Raw genomic sequence first — 7,205 nt, forward strand, 5'->3', positions numbered from 1 at the left:
GCCTGACTGGGCTTTTAAAGCAGCCCAGCAGCTTCAGCAGTTCACCTGTGAGGCCAGGGCAGCAGGATGATTCCAGTCTTTGCTGGGAGACGGACGGACAAGCAGACCAAAGTCCGGCGTACTACAGATCAAGAGCTGCAGACAGAGAGAACCCTGGGGGCGTACAGAGAGTCCCCTTGGAGTATTCAGCAGCCCACGCATCAGCACGCGCACGTGGGGGAACTACCCTAGGCCTGGGAAAGGGCCACCAGACAGGGTTAAAGGCAACTATGCTCAGTGTCCAAGGAGGACCAGGAAGAGCACTTTGTCCTACTGCCAGAATATTAAAATCTCTGCTAATGCAGCAACACTCAGAAGGATCTTGCCCCGGTAGTTGGGAAATAAATTAGTCCTACACTACAATCTGCTGTGGTTTCACCTAGCAAAGAAAAAAAAAATTTCCTAATTCCGATGGCATCGGTCAAGTCATGCAGAAGTAGCTTACCTCAATAGTGTGGGAAAAATTAATCCCACACTAAAATCTACGCCCATCCCACCTAGGAAACCTTAAAAAGCAAAGAATGTAAAGGATTAAACTGTTTTCAGGTGACTTGACGGCATTCAAGTACAAAGCTCAAAAATACGTTTAGCAATACAAAACTATACAGTACCCGCTCAAGGCCAAATACACAATGTGTGCAATCCTTTAAAAAGTACCAGGCATGCCAAGAATCCACAAATCCAACCCATCATGATGAGAGAAATCAATCCGTGAAAGACACCTAGATTGGAAGAGGTAGAATGTTCTTTATCTGCGGGCAACCTGATTGCCCATGTAGAAAATCCAATGCAATCTACAGAAGTGACTGCAATAGAACTCACTGGTGAATTGAACAAGACTGCAGGATATTTTAGAGGGAGCTAACTCGTCTTGCTCAAAATCTTAACCAAGTGCCAGCACATTTCTTCACTGATCTGGAAGAAGGGAAGTGAGCCACAGATTTCCTGTTCTAGTGTTTCTGGGATGTTTTCTCTTCTCACACAAAAGAAGTATTTTATTTTGTCAGGAAGTCGACCAATCAGTGACTAGGATATTGGCAAACCAGAATTCTGGTGGAGGGCACATCTTCTAGAGGTGGTTGGGATCAAGAGCCTTAAAAATTACAAGTAAATAATCAAGGTGATATTTCTACCTTTTGAGGTATACCTTAAGGAAATTACCATTCATAGAAAGACTTATGTACAAGAATACCACTGAGTTCTTACCTATAATTGGGCAAAAGTTTCTCACAATTTAAATATTCAATAATTTCAGTATAATGCATCTTCTGCATCCATTTGCTATTAAAGAGTTAAAGAATCTTTGAAAGCGGTAAATCTCAGGTTCAATAAAAGAATTTCATGCCAGGCACAGTGGCTCATGCCTGTAATCCTCGCAGTCTGGAAGGCCGAGGCAGCAGGACCGCTTGAGCTCAGGGGTTCGAGTCCAGCCTGAACAAGAGCGAGACCCTGTCTCTACTAAATATAGAAAAATTAGCCGGGGGTCATGGCACGTGCCTGTAGTCCCAGCTCCTTGGGAGGGTGCTGCAGCAGGATCACTTGGGCCCAGGAGATTGAGGTTGCTGTCTGCTAGGCTGAAGCCATGGCACTCTACTCAAGGGAACAGAATGAGACTGTGTCTCAAAAAAAAAATAATAATTTCCGTAAAAATTAGTGTTACAGCTGCAAAATATATGTTTGTATTATTGCTATATAGTCAGTGTATAAATACAAGAATGAAATTACAAAAATATTCCAAAATGTTGACAGTACTCAATGCTGAACATTAGGACACAGTTTAACTTGTTTCCTAAGTTTTCTTCAATTAATTTGTCTTACTATCTGAATTCCAGACACCCCTCCCCCAAGCACGAAAAGAAAGATAAGAACAGCTAGAGGAACAGTGGCTGAAAATAAACTCAGAAACAGAACAGTAGCTCTTTTATTTTCTGCAGCAACAAACATTTAATCAGCCCCCTCCTAAAGCAACAGAGAAACAATGCAATTGGGCAGCGAGAGCGCAAAAGCCAATGCAGGCAAACAAATGAGGCCTTCTTCATAAAGTGGCAACTACTGCAGGAATCAATCCCGTATACCTTGCCTGGTAGGGGTCACAAGGTTAGGTCTCAGCCTTCTTTTCCCAGCCAAGACTTAGTGGAAAGGGAGGCCAAATGCGGTGAATGCTCCTCATCACCAAGGACAGGTGTTCCAGGAAGGAGTTGATGGAAATCCGGAGGAGACCAGTGTCTTCAGCAGCCCATCTTCTAAAAGTGAGGTGAGAAAATCAAGTTAAAGGTGATTACTTTGTTTTACACCCAGTACACCACACCCCTCCTGAGACCTACGACTTAGGTGTCTCCCTATGTCCGTTACAGAGTCCCTGGGGCTGAGACTGGCTCTTTGCCTTGCGGACTTGCCACCACCCTCCACCTGGGCTCCTTCTAGAACTCACACAGCCAGAACACTGCCATTCACTCTGAACTCCTTTTGAACTGCCAGCTGCTGGTGGCGTTGGGCATCTGAGGCCATGGACCTGAGAGCCATCTCTGCCTCCAGGGGTGACCGGAAAGGCACAGTGAGGGTGCTGAGGGAGAAATGGTTAAGGCATCATCTGCTACTGAATTTGCCAGCGTTTCAGGCCTCCTTACAGCTCAGAGGCCAGCCTTCACCCCAGGCTGCCCCGCAGGCTACGCAACCTCACCCCCTGAACACCCACATACCCAGTCCTGCCAGCTCAGGCCACCTTGGCCTGCCTCCTCCACTCAGTTCTCCTGCCCCGTCTCCCCAACGCCTTCAGGCCTGCTTACTCACCCTCCAGCCCTTCAAGCATCACCTCTCCTCGCACCAGACTACACCGGTTCCCCGCTCTGTTTCCCTGTTTGTCTCTCGCAGGCTGCCTTATGCCCTGTCCACAAAAGCCCTCTCTGGCCCCCTTAGCCGTGCAGGCCGTCTGGCCCATCCCTGGCCACCAGGCCCCAAAGCTCACTGGAAAGGATACATGACCATCTGTCGGCTTCCCGGGCTTAAGGCCACCGGAGCTGCGTCTCCACCTGATTCTGAAACACGTGCGGCCCAGGCAACACGGAGGGCACTTGCAGCTGCTGCTCCCATCATTTCCTGGCCTCTGGGACAGCCCGGGCCTGCTGGGCCACCTTGGACCCCAAGAGTGCCGGGGCCACCCTGGCCGGGGCTGGAACAGCCGCTCTGGCTGTCAGGGCCTCCAGGGCTAACCTGGCTGCCGGGGCCACCGGGACCGCTGGGGCCGCCAGGGCCACCCTGGCCTTCCTGGACACCAGGGAGACCAGGGTTGTCAGGGCCACTAGGGCCACCCTGGCCAACCCCTGTGCCAGCCGTGCTGCCTGTGCCTTCGTCTGGAGCCTGCATAACTGCTGCTCCTCTGCCTTTCTCCTCACAGCCGAACCGGAAGCCTTTCGTCCGCTCAGCTCCCTCACGAAGCGCCTCTTTGTGTGCGCAATGCACCTCGGGATCCCCACTACGCCTGCGCACTCAGACGCCTTTTGAATCCATCGGGATCTTGATTGGTTCCCGCCCAACTGGACCCCGCGGGCCCGTTACTGTCTGACCAATAAGAGCTCCCTGACAGAGCTCCGCCCCCTCGAGCACACGTGAGTCCAGCGCACCTGCGCAAAAGACGTCTATCTTGTTTTCTGCCGAGGGCCCTGTTGTGGTCCTGGAGACCCCGGATGGCTCAGGCCGGTGGGCACGTGGCTGGCTCCCGCCCAGCCCGCCAAATAAATGTCCAGATAGATTTGACTACAACTCCCAGCCCGCCCTGCGGGCCTGCCTGGAGGGCCGTGCCCATGTTCGCAGGGCCAACCTCTCCGGTGCCCGGTCCCCGGCGCCCTTCCGAGGTTGCGCACGTAAAAGCCGGGCGCCACCAGGGCTCCCCCGTGTGCCTGTGCGAACGGGCTTGTGCTGAGGACTTCGGGCACCCGGCTGCTTCCTTCTGCCACTGGGCCCCGTCGGCGCGTTCTGGCAGCGGGTCGGGCGCCCCTGGGCCTAGCCCGTCCCGTCCGCGGGTCTCCCCTGCGCGTGCACGTGAGCCCCGGCATGCGGAGCAGTCACTCCCAGGCCCCGCCTGTCCTCGGGGAGCGCCCAGGCCAGTCCCTGGGGCTCGGACGGGCCCTGCTCCTTCAGCGACACGGGTCACTGCCCTTCCCTCGTGCCCGCCTCGCCTGGTTCGGGGGCAGAGTAGGGTGGGGGCCCTGGGCCCCGGGACCTGGGGCTAGGCTGAGGCCCCCACCGCCTCCCACCGCCCAGGGGCTCCCAGGCTCCAGGCACACCGCGGGGCGGTCCCAGTGGCCTCGTCCATCCCCTGCTGGCACAGCCCTCATGGCGTCTCCCTCGCCTAGGAACAAGGTATTGCGGCTGTCTGGGGGGCTGGAGGTGCCAGGGGCCCTCAACTGGGAGGTGACCCTGTGTCTGCTGGCCTGCTGGGTGCTGGTGTACTTCTGTGTCTGGAAGGGGGTCAGATCAGCAGGAAAGGTACAGCTGGAGGCGGGCAGGGCGGGGGCCCCGTTGCCCTGGGAGCTGTGTGTCTCTGCAAGGCGCAACTGTTGCAACAGGAGGGGCTTGGGCCTGGGCGAGTCCCTTAAACTCCCAGAGCTTCCGTGTCTGCTTCTGCAGACCCCAGACCCTTTCTGACCGAGGTCCTCGGCTGTGATGATCCCACTGGGTGGGAAGTGGGGGCAGGGGATTGAGCATTGGCTGCTCCTTGCTTCCTGCTTGCTGATAGATTTCTTCTCTGACAGAACTTGTATCCTTTGCCCCAGAAGAGTTTAAGGCTGCCTACTAAAATAGAAAAGTTGGCGCCATTTCGGAGCTATCTGATGGGGCAGATGACAGGTGTGTAGTGAGGATGTGGAAGGACGGGGCTAATCCTTTCCCAGCTGCTTTCACGCTTCTTAGCTCTGCCCATGCCCACAGCAGAGTGGAGGGGACAGGTGATGAAAGCCAGGCCACAGGGTGGAAACGGGGGCTGTCGGTCCTGCCCTAAATTCCAGCACCTGCCCTCAGAACCTCTCCCTAGTGGGCCTCTGCTCCCACTGGCCCATTCCTCCTGAAGTCCTGACCTCTAAACACCAACTCCAAGGCTGAATCTGTCCCACACATACATCTACATTTGGGGAAACTGTATCTCAGGGAGGTTATGTTATTCATTTGCAAGCTTCGGCCAGTTGGTGGGATGTTCAGGAACAAACCCCAAGTCTTCTGATTCCTAATCAGGTACTCTCTCTCACGTGTCTTGGATCGTCCCAGTCCTCCATGCCAGCATTCGTTCCCTAACTCCCAGTGTGCTCTGAAGCTTTCCTGCTGCCCTTATCTTGGGGATACTCTGGCGGGATTATCCCTGGTCTTACTGAGGTTGCCAGCATTTGGGGACATACTTCACCACAGAGGAGTGTGGCCTCCTGGCCCCTGCTGAAAGGACCTTTGACTGAGATGTGAAGCTGAGAACTCTGGGAACAGGGCCTCCCTGTGTAAGGACTGAGCCCTCCTCTTCCCCAGCCTTATCTAAGAAGAAGACAATTGATTTCTGTGTCTCACAGAAACCATGATGACCACGGTGCTCCACCAAGCACTGGGGCCAGATTCTGTCTTGTAGTGACATGTGTAAGGGAAGATGACGGTGATAGAGTCTGTGTGGCACAGAGAGAGACAGAAATATATTCTGACAAAGATAGGGTGAGCCAGAAAGAGTGTGTGTGACAGCGAATTTCACAGAGAGTGAGAGGAACAGAGGTAGTATGACAGCGTGACAGGGAACACTTGTGACTGAAAGAGTGTAACTGAGAGAATTTGTACTTGAGAGAGAAATGTAAAGGGATGGGGGGTGTGGCAGGAAGAAAGTTTGATTCAGAAACGGTGACAGAGTGTGTAGCACAGAGAATGTGACACAGATATGGTCCGACAGAGATGGGGTGTGAAAGAGAATAAATGTGATGGAGAAAGAATTACAGAGAGTAACACAGGGATATAATAGATACGTGAGACATAGCATTTGGCCGAATGAGTATGACAGAGTGAATCTGAGTGTGTGCGCATGTGCGTGTGTGTGACAGAACGGATATGTCAGATACATGAGTGTCACCAGGAATGACCCGGACAGTGGGAGGCAGCAACGTGGGCAACTGTATGAGTCCTAAGCCCCAGCCTTCCCCTTAGGTGGGCTGTCCCAGGGCCTAGCTGACCATAAGGGAGTTAGCAAGTTCAATTGGCTCTTCTGCCTGAGTCACATTCTTGCAAATCATTTTATGAGTAATAAAGATGATATTAATATTTTAGTTGAAACACGTCAAAGGAAGTATGTCAAAGGCTGCAGATGGGAACCTAGACCTATATGAAAAAGATGCAAAAGGAATATACAGTAGGTGTGAGCAGACTGTATCAGTGAACTCTGTGGAGAGTAAATGATTCAGGTTATCCAAATCTTAAAGCCACACGTTTTCTCAAGCTAAATCAGAGGCTGTAGCAGTGCTTAAGACTCAGACCAGAGTAACAGATAAACATGAGAAAAGGGAGACCAGGCCAGTCCACCCTGTGAGTAACGGGCAGTGGGGAGCAGGACTAGGGAGGCCCAGACATGCTCTGGTATGAAAGCTAAATGAGACAGTGGCTCACCATCAATTATGGATGGTTAAATGAGTTCTTCCTTCCAGTTTCCCCTGGAGGAGTTGCCAAGGTGAAGCTGCCAGCCAACGTTTTTACAAGTTTAGGTTTAGCAAACAAGTTTTTATCATCCCCACTAGGGGGAAGAAAACATCGTGAATAACTAGATTCACATAAATAAGGTGGAAAGTAGGCATGGCTTGTCTGGTCCGATACGTGAAGGATGCCACAAAGAACATACTGAGCAATAGGCCAGCAGGTCGATGACTTCTGCAGATGTTCACATCATGAGAGGAAGATCGTGAGTTAGCCAGACCATCTAGGGGTCTAAAAGAAGGGCAGAAGTGAAAGTCAGTGGAACCTTTAGGAGGCTCCAACTTCTGCCCCAGCAACAGTGCCGTGATGAACGTCCACACGTATACCCTCTTGTGGGACAAGTGACAACTTCCCAGGAGCAGAATTGCTGGGGTTTAGGGATGGGCACACTTAATTGGACCCAGTAGTACCAAATTCCTCTCTGCTATATATAACCGGACCTGTCTATACTCCCACCATAT

This window comes from Lemur catta, chromosome X, assembly GCF_020740605.2.
Source record: "Lemur catta isolate mLemCat1 chromosome X, mLemCat1.pri, whole genome shotgun sequence".
In the NCBI taxonomy this organism is placed as follows: domain Eukaryota; kingdom Metazoa; phylum Chordata; class Mammalia; order Primates; family Lemuridae; genus Lemur; species Lemur catta.